At 44.2% G+C, this 16,232-nt stretch overlaps 1 protein-coding gene across 2 annotated transcripts in view; it reads left to right on the top strand.

The window, feature by feature from the left end:
* Positions 1 to 5,965: 5,965 nt before the first annotated feature.
* PLCE1 (phospholipase C epsilon 1) overlaps positions 5,966 to 16,232 on the top strand; it is a 358,406-nt gene continuing 348,139 nt past the window's right edge. For both annotated transcript variants that reach the window (XM_025396381.1, XM_025396382.1), the window contains exon 1: positions 5,966 to 6,208. The gene's annotated coding sequence lies outside the window, so the exon portion shown is untranslated. The remainder of the gene's footprint in view (positions 6,209 to 16,232) is intronic.

The raw sequence follows: 16,232 nt of genomic DNA on the forward strand, positions 1-16,232 counted from the left end.
TAAGATACACTGTGCACAAATCCCTGCTCTCATGGAAGCCACTACATGTTCTCAATATGGTAGGGGGCAGGGAGGTAGAACTTCTTTAGAATAAAGCCAGAAACAGCCTGGAGAGGAAGCTAAGAGGTAGGACGTTGGTAAGTCTTCAGTGAAGACAGGAAGAAAGTGGAATATGCAAGCGTCCTAAGTTTTGAAAGCAGAAAGACTCTCTTGGGAAGGCCATGGGAAAAGTGGCGGTGGGGCAGCAGGAGCTAGGCAGCCCTTCCTCTTTCTACCTTCGTAACTAGCTTTCCCTGTAGAAGACTCAAGGAACGATGTGGTGTTGGTGTCAGCAAGGTGAACTCAGTGTGGAGGAAGCTATTTCAGATGTCCAGGGAAGGTTGGGGTAAGTAGATGGCTCTAGGACCAGATTAAGTTCAAATCTAGGTATCTGTGTAAACTTGGGCAAGTTATTTAACCTTTCTGAGCTTCTGATTTCCTTATCTTTAAAATAGAAATGATAACAGTGTCTACTCGTAGGTTTTTGTGAAGATACATACAACAGATTGTTGTACAAAACTTTTAGCACAGTGTGTTGTAAACCTCACCTTTAGCTATGAGGATTCTAACCATCCTCATGTCTTTACTTTCTTCCTTTCCTGGTTTAATGTTATCGTCAGTCACTATAAACAGTCCCTTGCATGTATCCTAAGCCCTTGACCCTTTCTTGCCTTGTTAACAACCCTACTTAAATCCAACTCTCCATTGTTTCTTTTCCTGTACCTATGCAGCTAAACCTGGCAGAAGAAAAATGTACAATCATTGTGACTGGGCTCACTGTACGCTGGTGAGCATTTAATATCTGGCATTGCATTTCCCTATTCCATTTGCTCTCTCACTTTCCTAGATGATTACTTCATACCTTTTCTCTTAAACCTTCTGCATGTCCTACCCCATTCTCACTCTCACCTGATGACTTTGTTTACCATTTCATTGTGAAAATACAGGCAAGCAGAAGAATACTTTCACGAACTTCAACTAACTCTACCTGCCTCCCAACATTCATTCCTATTGTTCCGGTTATGAAAGCTATGTAAGGAACTATCCCAAAACTTATGACCTAAAAGACTGACCATTTATTTGGCTCAAAACCCAGAAATTTGGGCAGGGCATGGCAGGGATAGCTTTGATCTGCTCTACTTACTATTGCTGGGCTGGCTTGAAGGTTAGTGACTAGAATCCCTTGAAGTCACATTCACCCACATGTTCAAGGTTGATGCTGGTTGTCAGCTGGGATCATACATGCCTCCCCAGGTCTGGGCTTCCTTACAACATGGCGTCTGAGTTCTTGGGTGAGAGTTTTGGAGCAAGATAGGCAAACAAAAGCTGTCTCGACTTCCATTACATAGGTACTCTAGTCACAAAACATCACTTCTATGTCATTCTATTGTCTCTGACATAGAATTGTCAGAGGGGCTGCCCATATTCAAGAGAAGGGGAATTAGACTTCACCTGATATCAGTGGCGAGGTTCTAGAAGAGGATGTGGGACTGGAAATATAGCTGCATCTACTTTTGAAAAATACTTTCTGTATTCTCTCCTGTTTCTTTAAATAAACTGCATTTTGGCCACTGAGAACACCACAAAACCTTACAAACTGCATATAGAGAAGTCTCTACACCTGAGGCCAGGAGTTCAAGACCAGCCTGGCACAACATAGCAAGACATCATCTCTACTAAAAAATTTTTTTTAATTAGCTGGGCATGGTTGTGCTTGCCTGTGGTCCTAGCTACTCAGGAGGCTGAGGAGGGAGGATCGCTTGAGCCCAAGAGTTCTAGGTTACAGTGAGCTATGATCACACTACTGCACTCTAGCCTGGCTGACAGAGCAAGACCCTATCTCGAAAAAAAAAACAAGAAGTTTCTAATGTGTATGCTTTGGAATTCCAGTGTAGCTAAAACATTTTTTAAAAATTGTGCTTTTATAATATTTCATTATGGCTCCTTGAAACAATTTGAGCTAGTCCCACCTTTTGCTGACAGCAACTCTGAACCAGGTATTACAATGAGATTCCTGAATGTTTCAAGAAGAAAAAACGGTCTGTCAAAAGATTGACAAGATTTTTGGAATATTCAAAGGAGTTTATAGCCTTTAAATACCATAAGTCTAAATGAAAATAAAGATCTTAGTTTTATTCGTTTAAGTAATAAACCTTTACATGTTCTAAGTGTTTCATATACACTGGCTCATTTAATCCTCATAATGACACTGAGGGGTACTGTATTAGTCTGTTCTCACACTGCTAATAAAGGCATACCCAAGACTGGATAATTTATAAAGAAAAAGAGATTTAATGGAATCACAGTTCCATGTGGCTGGGGAGGCCTCACAATCATGGCAGAAGGCAAGGAGGAACAAAGTCACAGCTTACATGGCAGCAGATAAGAGAGATACAGCATGTGCAGGAAAACTCCACTTTATAAAACCATCAGATCTTGTGAGACTTACTCACTATCATGACAACAGCACAGGAAAGGCCCATCCACATGCTTAAGTACCTCCCACCAGGTCCCTCCCACGACATGTGGGAATTATGGGAGCTACAATTTGAGATTTGGGTAGGGACACAGCCAAACCATATCAGGTAGGTACAATTTACCTAGAGGAAAATGAGGCACAGTGAAGTAAGTAACCTGTCCGAGGATTTACAGCTTGGGGGTGGATCTGAGCGTCCAACTCAAGTGGTCCTACACCAAATTCTGTTCCCCTAACACCGGCTGCACTGAGAGAGGATGTTTAGGATCATCTTTCCCTGCTTTGCTTACTATTCCCTGGGGACCCTCACTTCTAACCATGCCATACAGGTAGAGGTACCTACTGCTTTAACAAGCTGGTTGTTTTTCATCAACCTCAACTGCCTTAGGACATCTAACCTCACATACAAGACAACTCTAGGAAGCGTGTTTTTGACTCTCTGCTCACCGTCTGAACACACTAGTCTATTTGCAGACAGCTAGTAAGTCCAGCACAGTTTGATACAGTGACTTCGAAAGGGAGGAAACGGCAACTGGAAAAGCTAAGGTCTGGCTTGTTCCTTCAGTCCTTCCTTGGCCTTTGTGCTACCCAGATGTCTGTTGGCAAATTCCTCTGTTTGACGATCAGCAGCTGTTTAACAAAGATCAATGCATTAGTCAATGGCGCCCACACTGACTACTCAGTTCCCAACCTAATGGTTTGTTTATGAATGGGTTAACTGATGGCCGGCTTGTTGAGTGTGGCAAAGCGCCAATCCTTCTTCTGTAATATGTGCAGTAGAGGGTGTGGGGCCTCCTGTTGGCAGCCACCACCATGAAGTCAGAGACCACTGCCCCCACCTCCTTTCTGAAAATTACAGGATAGGGGAGGCAGAAAGAAAGAGGGAAGATGGTTCCGTTTCTTAAAATAATTTTACTACTTAAATTCCCTAATCTCTATGTTTATCATGTATTTAAATCAATTTCCATTGACTGGAGACCGTTATGTAATGTAATAAGCTCAAAAGACGTGTGCTTTCTTCTGAAATTTCAAACATAGATGCACTCTATTGAAATAAAGTCTCCACAGCATTGTTTCTTGGGGCTGTTGTTGTTGTCTATGCAGAATGGTCTTGTATAAAGAGATGCATAACTTAGTTTACTGAAGCTGAATTTTCCATGGAAATGATCCAGTGCTTTCCCAATTCTCAGGCGCTTTATCTGACAGTCTTTCTTCCTCTAGATAATGGCTGGCAGCAGCCCACAGAGTGGAGGTTAGATGGTGCACTTCTGAAAAAGTCTTGAATGGAGCCATTGTTCCCCTGAGATGGTCTGTGTGTTTCACTGAACAGAGAGCAGGGTGTAAAAAAGGCACCTTGTGTGCAACTGTTGGCGAGGTTGGGGAGTGAATTAAAATCTCCAGAAAGTCTGGGCAGTGCTGTTCAGAGGAGCAGTGAACACTCTGGAAGTACTGTTAGCTCAGACATTCCAATGCGGTGAGGCAGCCTCGGGGACACGACTTCCCTCCAGTCTCATTTAGAGAGGGAGCCATGGGGCGAGCAAAGGACACTGATCTGGACCTGCTCTCTTTGCAAAGATTTGAGGAAGGCGCCCCTTTCTAGGGATGGGGCCACAATGATTATCACACTTGGATAACTTTCCTGCACAACAGACCTAGATTTGCCTTGCTTACTAATCACGCAATGACTCATTTGAAGGATTCAATGTTAACCGCTTGTGCATCTACCGGTTTGTAGCTATCTATTCCCACGTGCCAAATTAAAAAAAAAAAAAGTCTTTGGGGGTGCCAGGTGATGGATGAAGTTTGATATTATTCGGTCATTAAATGAATAATAAAACCATAATATAATACTGTATATTAAATAAATAGCCTACCTTGTTTATTGTCAGTGATTCTACCTCTTTCCTCAGCCCTTTATTTACTTGTTCAGGATAACATAGCCTCAGGGATTGAGTGAATTACCACTTCTCATTGTCCTAGTGGTAAAATCCCAAGATCTCAAGGAACAAAGAATTTCTTTAGAGCCCTCTGCAGAGACCTTTCTGAAATCAGCTCTCCAGGGAGGCAGTCATGTTAGTTTTCATTAAAGTCCTAGTGGTGAGAAAACAGCAAGACAGTTTAAGGACCAGACAGGCAGATTTTTCTTAACAGCAGGATTCTTTGGGCCTCCTGTGCATTCTTGCTCCAACCTCTCCTGTGTTCTGGAGCATCCAAGAAGGGGAGATCACTTTTAAGAGGGACCGGAAAGAAAGGGTCAAACATGAGCAGGAGGAAAGTGTGTGGGAGGAGGCGGTGATGCTCCAGGTAGAAGGCTCAGCTTAAGTTCAGGTACAGAGCTGGAGTGGGAGAGACATTCTGTTGGGTGATCCTTATTAGCCAGGGCATGCTGGGTTACTACAGCCATGGGGAGTTAGTCTGGAGGGCAATAGGGAGCCAATGAATGTTTCTGCATAGATTAAAGTTGTAAAAGAGGAAGAATAATACAGAGGTGGTTTGAAGAATTGATATGGTCCAAGGGAGAGGACAGTCGGAGGCGATATGGGCCACAGGAATGGGTCCTGATCAGATGTAGGAGAAGAGGTCAGGCCTAGGGAAGGGTCTTCCATTAGAACAGGTAGAGGCAGGAGGAACAGGTTTAGGGGAAAGGGAGGAGGAGGATGATTTGATTTTTTTCCAGGTCCTTGGCTCTCGTAAGACTCATAAAAGCCGCTCCAGCGGCTAAGGAGGTTCTGTGCAGAGCCTATGGTTTCTAGCTGTTAAGATCTTCAGGTGTGCTTGAGCAATGAAAGAGTACTGGATTAGGAGTCCGCAGGCCTGGATGGCCCCGCATTACCAGCAAAAGGAGTATTTCCGGAGCCTGGCACAACGCTGGGCACATTGATGGGGCTCAATGAATATGTATTAAATGAACGAGTGACAGAACAGATTCGAGACTTGGTGCTGCCATCTACTACAGAGACCTTGATCGTGTCATTTATCTGCCGTGAGACTCAGTTTCCGTATCTGTCAACCAGGGATGGTTCCCTGGGGTAGTGTGAGAGTACATTCCCGCTGCCTGAGGTGTGCAGAGTTCCCGCCCTTCCCGGAGCCGGGCGCCCCAAGAGCGCTCTCTCTGGCTCCCGCCAGAAAGGATGGCTCCTAGGGGCCAGGGTCAGGGGTCTGGGAAGGGGTCGCGCCGCCAGCAGCCAGCTCGGGGGAGGCGGCCGGGTCCTCGCTCAGCGCCCGCCTTCCCCGCACGGCGGGAGCCGGGGGCGGGCCCGGCACAGGCCGCTCCCCCGGCCGCTCGGCCGCCCGCGGCGGCGCTAGCGGCCTCTCACCCGGGGCGGGCGAGTTCTGGGAAAGCCCGGCCCAGGGCGGGGGCCCCGCTGCCGCCCGCGCAGCCGCCGCCGTCCGGGCAGCGCGCACAGCTCGGCGGGCGCGGACTGGGAACTGCGCGGGTCCACACGGTAACGCTGGGCAACGTGGGCAACGCGGCGGGCGGCGGGAGGGGCAGCGGCGGCGCGCCCGGGCTCTGCCTCCCGGGATCTGCCTCTCGGGCACTTGCCTGGCTCCTGCGCGTTCCTGGGCATCGGCTCTGCAGCTGACACACAGTAGCTGGGACACCCGGCGCCGCTAGCGACAGGCGCGCGGACGGCGGGTCCCAGAGAGACTTAGCGCTTGGGGACGCCGGCGAAACTCGCCAGGAGCGAAGAGGTGAGGAAGCGACTCTGTAACTTGGTTCCTGAGGACTGGAGAAGGGGAAGGATGGGCTCGTTCTCTCCCAAGGCAGTCGACCCGCCGAAGGGAGCAGCCCGACCCCGCGTACCTGGGCGGAAGAGTGTCCTCGCCCTCCCGGGGGACCCAAGGCGGGTGGTACCCCAGGGCATGCAGGCCGCCCTCGCAGGGGCTAAAAGACACCCTGCCAGTACCTTCACTCCAGACGTCTGCCTCAGGTCACCCCTCCGTGTTGTGAGTGCGGTGTGGAGGTGGCCAGTGCAAAGAAAATCATAAGCTCTTTTTGTGGCAGTGCTTAGCAGCAGTATTTCAAGGAAAGTGCTCAAGAGATTGTTCCTGGAGAGATTTGTGTACATCAAGTCCTAGAAAATACAATATTGGACCTGGTCCCGCTCTAACTGGTAACTAGAAGAATAGCTAGCTTTTCCTTCAAGTCCTTTAATGCCACAGTAATAAATAACACTAGAGCAAGAAGTCTTCTGTCGTGGCGAATGTTAGGTGCACAGCGTAAATTTGTGGGAGCTTTCGCCCCCTTGCTCTGTATTGAAGCCATGAGACACTTGGTTCAGCCGACTTAACCAATTATTCAGTGTAAGACTCATTTAGTGATTAATCAGTGTCATTTTAAATAGTGAGTTCCCTGAATACATGTTAAGTAGGATTCACTTAAAACTTTTCACTCTTCGAAAAGTTATTTGCACGAAGGTCATAATTTCAGTTGCATTATGCAAAATTTGCCTGTAGGTCTTTTAGATCTCTGCAGGATTGGTGTGTTTTCATATTTCTTATACCCCCGAAGAGGTAAGGCAGGGCCACTGCCACAGAATGGGCGCTACTGTGGCCGAGAATGCTTGACCCCCGTAGGGAGAATTTTTGAGAGCCTGACTTGGGAGGTGGAAGCAGGTGACCCCATCGATGCTTGTACAGGTGCCCAGTTGTCATTGAGGAGAGAGGTGGACTATCTCTAGGTTACTGCATGCATCTATGTCTTCATGAATACTTTTCTGAAGAATGTCTCATGGTGTAGTCTTCTAAACCATATGATGGCACATCTTCTCCCACATCCACCACTCTAAAGTCTAACCATCCTTCAAACTGTGTTTTGCTGGTGTTGTGCGGCTTTTCCTGAAACAGCCAAACTCCGCCTGCTCTGATTCCTGCAGGATTTTTTCTCCAGGGCCCTTTCTGCTCTCCACCTTCTGAGAGTTATTTATGTAGATGTCTCATTTTCCCTACTAAAGGTATTTGCTGTGGCTTTCATGGCAAAATGCTTGCACCTAGAAGACTCTTTGGAGATAATTGTGGGCCAGTATTAAATCTTAAGATTTTGGTTTTACAACATAAATATCTACTTTGGAGAAGGAGACAATATAATTGAAAGGAGCTAGAGGAATGTATAATGTTTACCATTAACACTATCCTTTATTTACAGCCCCATGGGGGAAATTCCTTTTATACCTGGGAGCCTTGTCTAATAATCATCTTTGGTTCATGCCTTGGGACCAGGTAAGAGGTGAGATTGAACTGGAGGGACATTCTTCCAGTCCTCTTAGTAACATAAACTCCTGGGATGTGCTCCAAGTTTGACCTGTCATTAAAAATTCCATACTCCAGTGGGTTAGAAGCTAGATTCCAATGAAGGCAGTTGGTTTTCTTTTTCTATTTACAACCGTTCTTAGTCACATTCTTCGCTGGGCTTTTGTTGTATATTCAAAAAAAAAAAAAAAAATCGTTTGATGTGCAATTTGTTACCTGTAACTTTCTAAATGAATAAAAGAAGATTGAAAAACTACTGTGTATGGTGGAAGCGTTTTCTAAAGTAGGCAGCAGGGGATGTTTCCCATGCCTAGGCAAGAGGAGGGATTTGTACAGAGTGAGGCTGTGCTGCACGTGTGTGTGCGTGCGTGTGTGTTCCACACGCCTGACTGACAGGTGTCTATACAGGACAGTTGCTATGGTCCTAATGCCTTCTCTCTCTGCTGGAACTACTTCTGCGGTGGAAGAACAACAAAACAGAGCTTCTGGGTTCAGAAGCAGAGAAAAAGCCAAAAGCAGTAGAAGCAGCTTAGAGTGTGAATTTGTTTGCTGAAGTTGCTTTCCTCCCAACGTTCAGTTGAGATGTGTGGCATTGAGCAAGTAGGGGTTTGGTTGAGGGGAGGGAAGACAGGTGATTGGGGAGTATGGTGCTTCTGGAGGAGGGCTGGAAGGTTCTGATAGGGTTTTAGGGAAGCGTGTGATTTAATTATGTAAGGCCCAAAGAGGAGAGTTGGAGATGGAGGAGTAGGGAGTGAAGAAAGAGAGGAAGAAGATATCAAAGATGCATTTTGTTATAGGCCGACCATGTGGCCTACAAAGAAGGGCAGAACTCTTTCTAGCGTCTTGTGTTCCTCTCTGCTCCCTGGATGCAGAATGCAGGGTTTTTACGGAGGCTATAATTCATCTGTGTTATGGCTTGAATAGATTTTTATGGGCCAGATTGGGAACCAAGCCCTCGGAGGCTGCATTGTCCAATATGGTAGTCACTAGCCACATATGGCTATTTACATTTGAATTGAAATTAGTTAAATGAAATTAACCAGCCATATTTCAAGTGCTTGAAAGCTACATTGCAGCTAGTGGCCACTGTATTGGACAGTGCAGATATAGAACATTTTCACCATCTCAGAAAATCCTTCCCTAGAGGATTGTTTCAAAGGGGTAATACCTATTAATCTCCAAAGTGTACTGGTTTCCAAATGAAATTTAGTCATAACTTTAAAGCTTCCAAATTTTACATGAAAATAATAGAAGTGGTTGTTGGTAACACTATGGTGCCTACTACATGCCAGGCACCACTCCAAGCACTTTTATCAATTAACTCATTTAATTTTTATATATTAGGCAGTCAGTGTGAGAGATCTTATCCCTTACCTGTATTTCCAAAATCAAAAAAGCTCTGAAAACTGTGGTTTTCATAAATTTGGCTACAAAACTTGGTCTGAACTGATGTGAGGTTATGACAGTCTTTATTTTTCTCACTTGGTGAGAACTACATGTACATTTTTACTTCAGAAATTATGGGCATGTTTTATTTGCTGCAGATACCATTGGAGGTGTTATGTAATATATGGCATATGCACTTTTACCGTTACAAAATCCATAAAGCTTCTGAATCACAGTTGGCTGGCTGCTCAGAATTTGGATTAGGGAGTGTGGACTTCCATGATTATGCCCATTTTGAAGATGGGAAAACTGAAGCGACGAAAGGTCAAGTGACTTGTGTAAAGTCACAGCAAGGAAGTGCTAGTGTCAGGAACCACTCAAAGTGGGCTGTCTCCAGAGTCTGTTCTCTTGACCACTGTGCTAGCCTACATTAACCTCTGGGTTCATGACCCAAAACAAATAACCATCTTTTTTTGTTTGTTTGTTTTTTGTTTTTTGACTAGGTGAAACCTAATAGCTTTAACTCAGCTCATTAGAAAGTTTCACATAGTGATCTGGCTAAATTGTTTAGCAGTTGAGGTTTTGAAATGCTGTGGATGGTTCAACCACCGTAATAGATGTGCTTAGCAATTGTTTAGCTTGCCCCTTTCCACCCGGTGTCAGCCACACTTGCTTTTGAGCATTCACTGTGTAAGAACTGATAGGAAAAGAGGTGGGTGCTGGTGAAACCATTGGGCTCCTGTTGAAATCTTTGGCACGTGGGGACTTACATATTCATAACTGTTGTGGGGTGGAGGGTGGCCGGCAGTTTGGTCCTAGTGTAGATCAACTGTTACAGGCAGGGGCCATTTGGTGGACTACCAGGATTGTAAGCCTTCCTGGCATGTTTTCAGAGGGTCTGCATCAATCTGACTCAGTCAGAAGTCTTTCTAGGGAAACTGTGAATTCCTCTTTTCTTGTGGGAGTTTGACTGGAACTGCAAGGCTGGTCTGGGGGCAAGAATGGACTTTTCATTTCCCCTCCCCAAGTAATGGGAAGCCCCAGTGATCTCTTCTTAGATTTTTAGTCCAAACCTGCCTTTGAAGAAATTATTGAGTAACCCCAAGGTTTCTCCTTTGAGTAGGAGGAGATGTTCTAGACATTTGACCTTTTGTGTGTAGTTTAGCATGGCCTCTGCAGGACCCCCTGTCTCTTTGCAGCCAGGGGCATGTGTACCTCTTGTGGCACAATCTCTGAGGCCCTTAATGATCTTTCCCCACCCAACTCCCCGAATCCAGTTATCATGGCTTAAGGTATGGAGCCTGGACACTCTATTTGTCAATTCAAGATTCTCTAGAATCAAATTTCCCTGGGGTTTACATAGTACAACCTTGGAGGAGCAACTGACCTTTGCGTAAAATAGCAATAGTAATTGTACAGGGTTGCTTTGAGGCCACAGTGAGATAGTTCACCTAAAACACTTTGCATGGAGACAGGCACCTCCTGAGTGCTCAAAATTAGCTACTAATATTAGCTAACTAACATCAAGAAACTAATGTTTCTTCCCCCAGGGCTCCTCAAGTCTTTCCAGTCTGCAATGTTAGGCTTTGGGGAGGTATAGATGGTAGGCTAGATCATGATCTCCCAAAGATGTCCAAGTCTGAATGCCTGGAACCTGTGAATATGTTACTTTACATGACAAAAGGGGCTTTTACAGATGTGATTAAATTAAAGCTCTTGAGATGATCCCGGATGATTAGCTCTGACTAATCTTGAGTATACTTAGAAGAGGGAGACAGGAGTGATGTGAGGAAGGGGTCATGAGCCAAGCCTCTAGAAGCTGGAAAAGGAGAGAAAATGAGTTCTTTCCTAGAGCCTCTGGAAGGAATGTAGCCCTACTAACCCATTTTAGACTTCTGACCTCCAGAACTGTAGGGTAGCACATTGCTATTATTTAAACTACTAAGTTTATGGTCATTTGTCACAGCAGCTGTAGGAAACTAATACAGCATAGAAGAATAAAGAGGGAAGCAGTCGGAGTGAGAAGAAAGCTATAAAAATCAGAGAATGATAATAGCTAGCATTTAGTGAGAGCTTTGTACTAGGTATTGTTCTAAGCACTTTATAGGTACTAACTTGTTTAATCCCCATAATCACTTTCTGAGGTAGGTACTTTTGTTATCTGCATGTCACAGATGAGGAAACTGAGGCACTGAGAGGTTAAGTAACTTGCCCAATGTCACACAGCTAGTATGCAGCAGATCTGGGATGTGAGTCCAAGCATTCTGGCACTCTTAACTGTCACCCAAACTACTCCCAAAGGCAGGCATTTCTGGCTGTTGAGTCTGACGCTATCAGCCACTGAACGGTACGTGACTGTTCGTGGGGAAAATGCAATGTTGGAATTGGAGAGAAAGAGGGCAATGTAGTTGTTTGTTTCTTCCCCAGAACACTGGTTATTGAAATACTCGTAAGTTTTCACTGTTGCCATCTCCTAGACTGCATCTGGACAGCCTGAAGCCGTGGGAGCGGTTCCTGGGCTGGCCTCCCTCTCGCTCCCACCTCTGTTCCTACAGCCGCCTTGCTCACCACAGACCGCTGGCCCCGGCGCCCTGTTGGCTCTGCTTCCCGCCTCTGCCTGTTTATTGGATTTGCCTCATTCCTGACTCTCTGCTCCAGCCTGGAATTCCACCACCTCTGGGCCCTCCAGTGCTCAGACTTGAGCTGGTTAGTGTCAGCGCCCAGATTGGAATGGCCCTCTGTGACTGCCAGTGAGGGATTATTTTGCCTTTTTCCTTTGATTATGCTGGCTGTTGTTGGTGTTCTAGCTGGGCTGCTTTTGTCTCTCAAGCACATAATTCAGAGTGATATTGGTTTGGAGCAGGGGTTTTCAAACTGTGTTCCAGGAGTGTTTGGGGCCTCTGCAGGGTGAGGGAGATGCTGGGGAATGAAGATCTCAGTCATTTACTTCGGCTTCTACCGAGTAGTCCTGCTCTTATTTGTCTTATATACTGGTGCTCTGTTTTAGATTTTGCGTGAAACAGGGGCTCTATTGTTACATAAAGAGACAAGTTTGAGAAGAACTAAATAGACTTGCCATAGACTTGGATGTACAAGAAATATAACTCTGTATTTTCCCTCATTTCATTTTATAAGTTTGGGATCTGGAGTCAGGTTGCTTAGGTTCATTTATATCCTGCCTCTACCACTCATAATCTTCATGACCTTGTGCAAGATACTTGGCCTATTTGGGCTTAATCATCCTCATTTACATTATAGAGGGGTTACAGTAGTACCTACCAAATAGGTTTTGTAAGAATTAAATGAAATAACTCATGTCGGAGGCTTAGAACTGTACATGGTCTAGAATAAGAATTCTAACAAATATTAGCTTCTTTGATAATTTTTATTGTTGCTACTGAGTCTCCCAGTTGAATGGCAGGAAAAGAATTTAGCCTCCTATCTTCATGGGGTTCCCTTCTACTGCTCTCTGAGTGGTGTTGCAGCAGCAGGTCTTACTTCCTCTCTCCCTGGCTGCCACTGAAATAGCCACTGTCCTTGTCTGTGGGTGATTTCATATACAGTGCCACTGAGCTGCCTCTCATGGGTGCAGCAGCCACAGCGCCCTGAAGTCTCTGAGGTCTCATTGCCTTCTGCCAGGAAGCGAGGTTCCTTCTGCTTTCGGGACTTACAAGACATTTTGTCTTTTCTCCCCTGACTACCAGCCAGTAGGAGTTGGAATGGGGGCAAGGGTCAGAGTAAAGCTCCAGTCTTCTCCCTATTTCTGCTCGATATTGGGTCTATGATACAGATTTAATGCCCTTTAACCCTTTCCTCTGTGCTCTTACGGTTTAAGTTTTTAAAACAAAAGCCAAAAAGGCTCACAGGTCTGCTCCCAGCCCCCCATATCCCTCCTCTGAAGCAGTGAGTACAGGGCTACTTGCTTGAATGGGGGAGGAAGAAGATATCTGGGGAAAATAAAACAAAACGTAGATAGGGTGCCTAATCTTGACAGGGCTATTAGTCAAACAGTACTGGCCAGTGTCATCAGTGATGTTTGCCCAAAACCTCTTATCTCTTCTTAGTAGTGGCATCACTGCTGGCTGTGTGGTTGTATGGTAACCTCCAGGAAGTGTGCTCCATTTGTAAAAATAACGAAAGGTGTCCTTTAGAGGGGCTGATGATGGGTGCACACAAGTTCAGAGCTATAACAAAACTCAGCTAGCATTTGTGTATTTTCATTGCTTTATAGGACTAGCCACATAATAATAATAAAACAGTAAGGCTGCTATATTCAGAATGAAGGAAGAGGCAGATATAAGGAGAGTCTCTGTTTTGATGACTTCACTTTAGGTTTAAACTATATAATATTACTGACTATGGAAAATCTGGAGAATGGAAAAAAATCATTTGGGAAAGAAACATGTGACGAAGTACATGCTATACAAATCTGGGATTAAAATATCACATAACATGGCTTACTTTGGATATCACAGGAGTTGTTTCAAGTTACTGTCATTTCTAAAGAAAGTTTCGATTCATTTGTTGTTATTAATAACACAAACTCAGATTTCATTGATTGAGCATGTTTTTCACATATGAAATGTTTCCCTGGAAGAACTTAAGCCGTCTCTAGTAGCCTGTTTTGTCAATCTCAGAAAAGTGGATAAAATTCACAAAAGCTAAATACTCTGGGCATGAAATTGTATTCCTTTTCCCTCTACAAAGGCAGAGTGAATTTGGATGACAGAGCAGAGCTTGAGCAGTTTGGGTAACTGCCGGGGTCTGAGTGGATTCACTTCTCTACTACTCAGCAGGCTAATTTGCTTCTAACCCAGTTTGGCTTACTGTGCTTGAGGTTTTTCTTTCATCATGGCTTGGGCACTGTTTTAAAATTTACAGTGGTAGGGATTGGTAAATCTAGAGGTAGTTGTGAAAAAAACATGCTCAATTATTATTTGAATCTAAGAGAAGAAGGCAGGGAACTGTTGAGCTATGCGTAGAAGCTATATAAGTTTGCAAAAAGAACTCCAAAAATCAATTTCCTGCACCGTCAGTGCAACACAGACATCAGACAACCTTGCATGCTCTCCCGTGACACTCTTGGATCTAGGCTTTTGACTGCCTTTTGCTGGCTGAGAATGGTCCGGGCGTCTCTAATGCCAAGTCATGGGATGGCTGACAACAGGTGGAGGGTGTTCCTGTTGCAGGCAGGCAAGCCTAGATCAAATTAGTCAGAGAAGTTAGGAGAGTGTGCTCATTTCTCGCCATGCTATGTATTTCTAATGAACTATCACTGTCTAAGTGGTCAGATATAAAATATATCACCTATTTAGGAGATACTCGTTTTTAAAAAATCTTTAATCCAAAACCTAAGTTTGCTTTAACAACTAAAATTCTATATTTTATCTTAAATTATTAATACAGACATACTTCTGTTTATATTTGTTTATTAATTTTTGGTTATGTGCTGTTATCCAATACTTAAAATTGAGGGGAAGAAAGGAGAAGGGTCCAAGCTTGGCCCTCTTGCTTTTGGAGGAGTTGAAGGAACCTGTCTCCTAAGAGACTGATGGATTTGTCCTAAGCTACCTAGCTGGGGAGCGGTAGAACAGGGACTTTTGTTTTTTTGAATAAAATTGGGATCACATGGTAAATACATCATACCCAATTTTGGATCCTAGATTCCTTGCTTAACATTCTATCATGAAGATTGTCAACTTTAAGTAATGAGATTCAGAAAATATGATTAAGTATAGAGTTTATTTGAGCACAAATCTTGCAGATGACCACTCAAGGAGTACCAGTTCTGAAATGAATGGGGTCAGTGGTCCATAGTGGAGAAGTTCTATGTCTTACTCATTGTTTTCTAAAGGTTTTATATTTTTTTATTTAATCAACTTAGCTTTTTAGTAGATTCTCCTGCACTCTTTAGGTAAGGAATTATATTACCCACAAATAATGATTACTTCTCTTTTAAATCAGAAATTCCAGAACATTAATAACTGAATGAGGATAATAGACTGTTTTATTTTATTCCTGATTTTAATGGAAATGCTTTTCATACTTTCTAGAAGGCATAATGTTAGCTTTTGGTTTAAAATAGTTTAAATTACTTTGAAGAAGTAGTTTTGTATTCTTGGGTTTAAGCAAAAGATGAAAGGGAGTTGAACTTTATCAAATGCCAAAAAGGTAATCTTTGAGATGATTTTATGCTTTTTCGCATTTGACCTACTGATGTGTTCTATCAGGTTCACAAATTTCCCATCATTAAACCATGTTTGCAATCCTGCTGTGGCAGTTCATTGTCTGTTTGTTAATCAGTTGTATCTCTAAAATAGAGATATTAATCTAGAAGCCACTTAGATTTTACTTTGAACTTAAAAAATTAGCTCTACTTTAGCCATGGTCATCAAAGGCAAGAATTAAAATTAGCTTGCTGCTCCTGAGTGTGCATAGATTGAATTCCTGGAGACCCCGTGTGTTTTCCTAAGAGTGACAGGTGCAGCTTCAGATGTGGTAAGGAGCTAGGGACACTGTTTATGTGGGCGAGTATAAGAAGAATGAAGTGTGCACCATGGATTGGGTAATTTGGGCTTGTGCTCTTCTAAGAAGTTTTGGTGTTAAATCAAGAGTGGCCTCTAAAATGGCCTTTCTGTGAGATGAAAATGAAATGCCTTTTTAAAAAAATTATAAGCTGGGCACGGTGACTCATGCCTGTAATCCCAGCACTTTGGGAGGCTGAGGCAAGTGGGTCACAAGGTCAGGAGTTCAAGACCAGCCTGACCAAGGTGGTGAAACCCCGTCTCTACTAACAATACAAAAGTTAGCCGGGCATGGTGGTGGGCGCCTGTAATCCCAGCTACTTGGGAGGCTGAGGCAGGAAATTGCTTGAAGCCAGGAGGTGGAGGTTGCAGTGAGCCGAGATTGCATCACTGTACTCCAGCCTGGGCGACAAAGTGAGACTCCATCTGAAAAAAAAAAAAAAAAAATTGTAAGCAAGGATGCTCTCATTTCTTTGTGTTCCTCTCAAGACAGGCAGAATTGGAACTCTACCATCAGATGGATAGACACCATCCTTAAGGATTCTGGACACGCAGTG

This window comes from Theropithecus gelada, chromosome 9, assembly GCF_003255815.1.
Source record: "Theropithecus gelada isolate Dixy chromosome 9, Tgel_1.0, whole genome shotgun sequence".
NCBI classification, from domain to species: domain Eukaryota; kingdom Metazoa; phylum Chordata; class Mammalia; order Primates; family Cercopithecidae; genus Theropithecus; species Theropithecus gelada.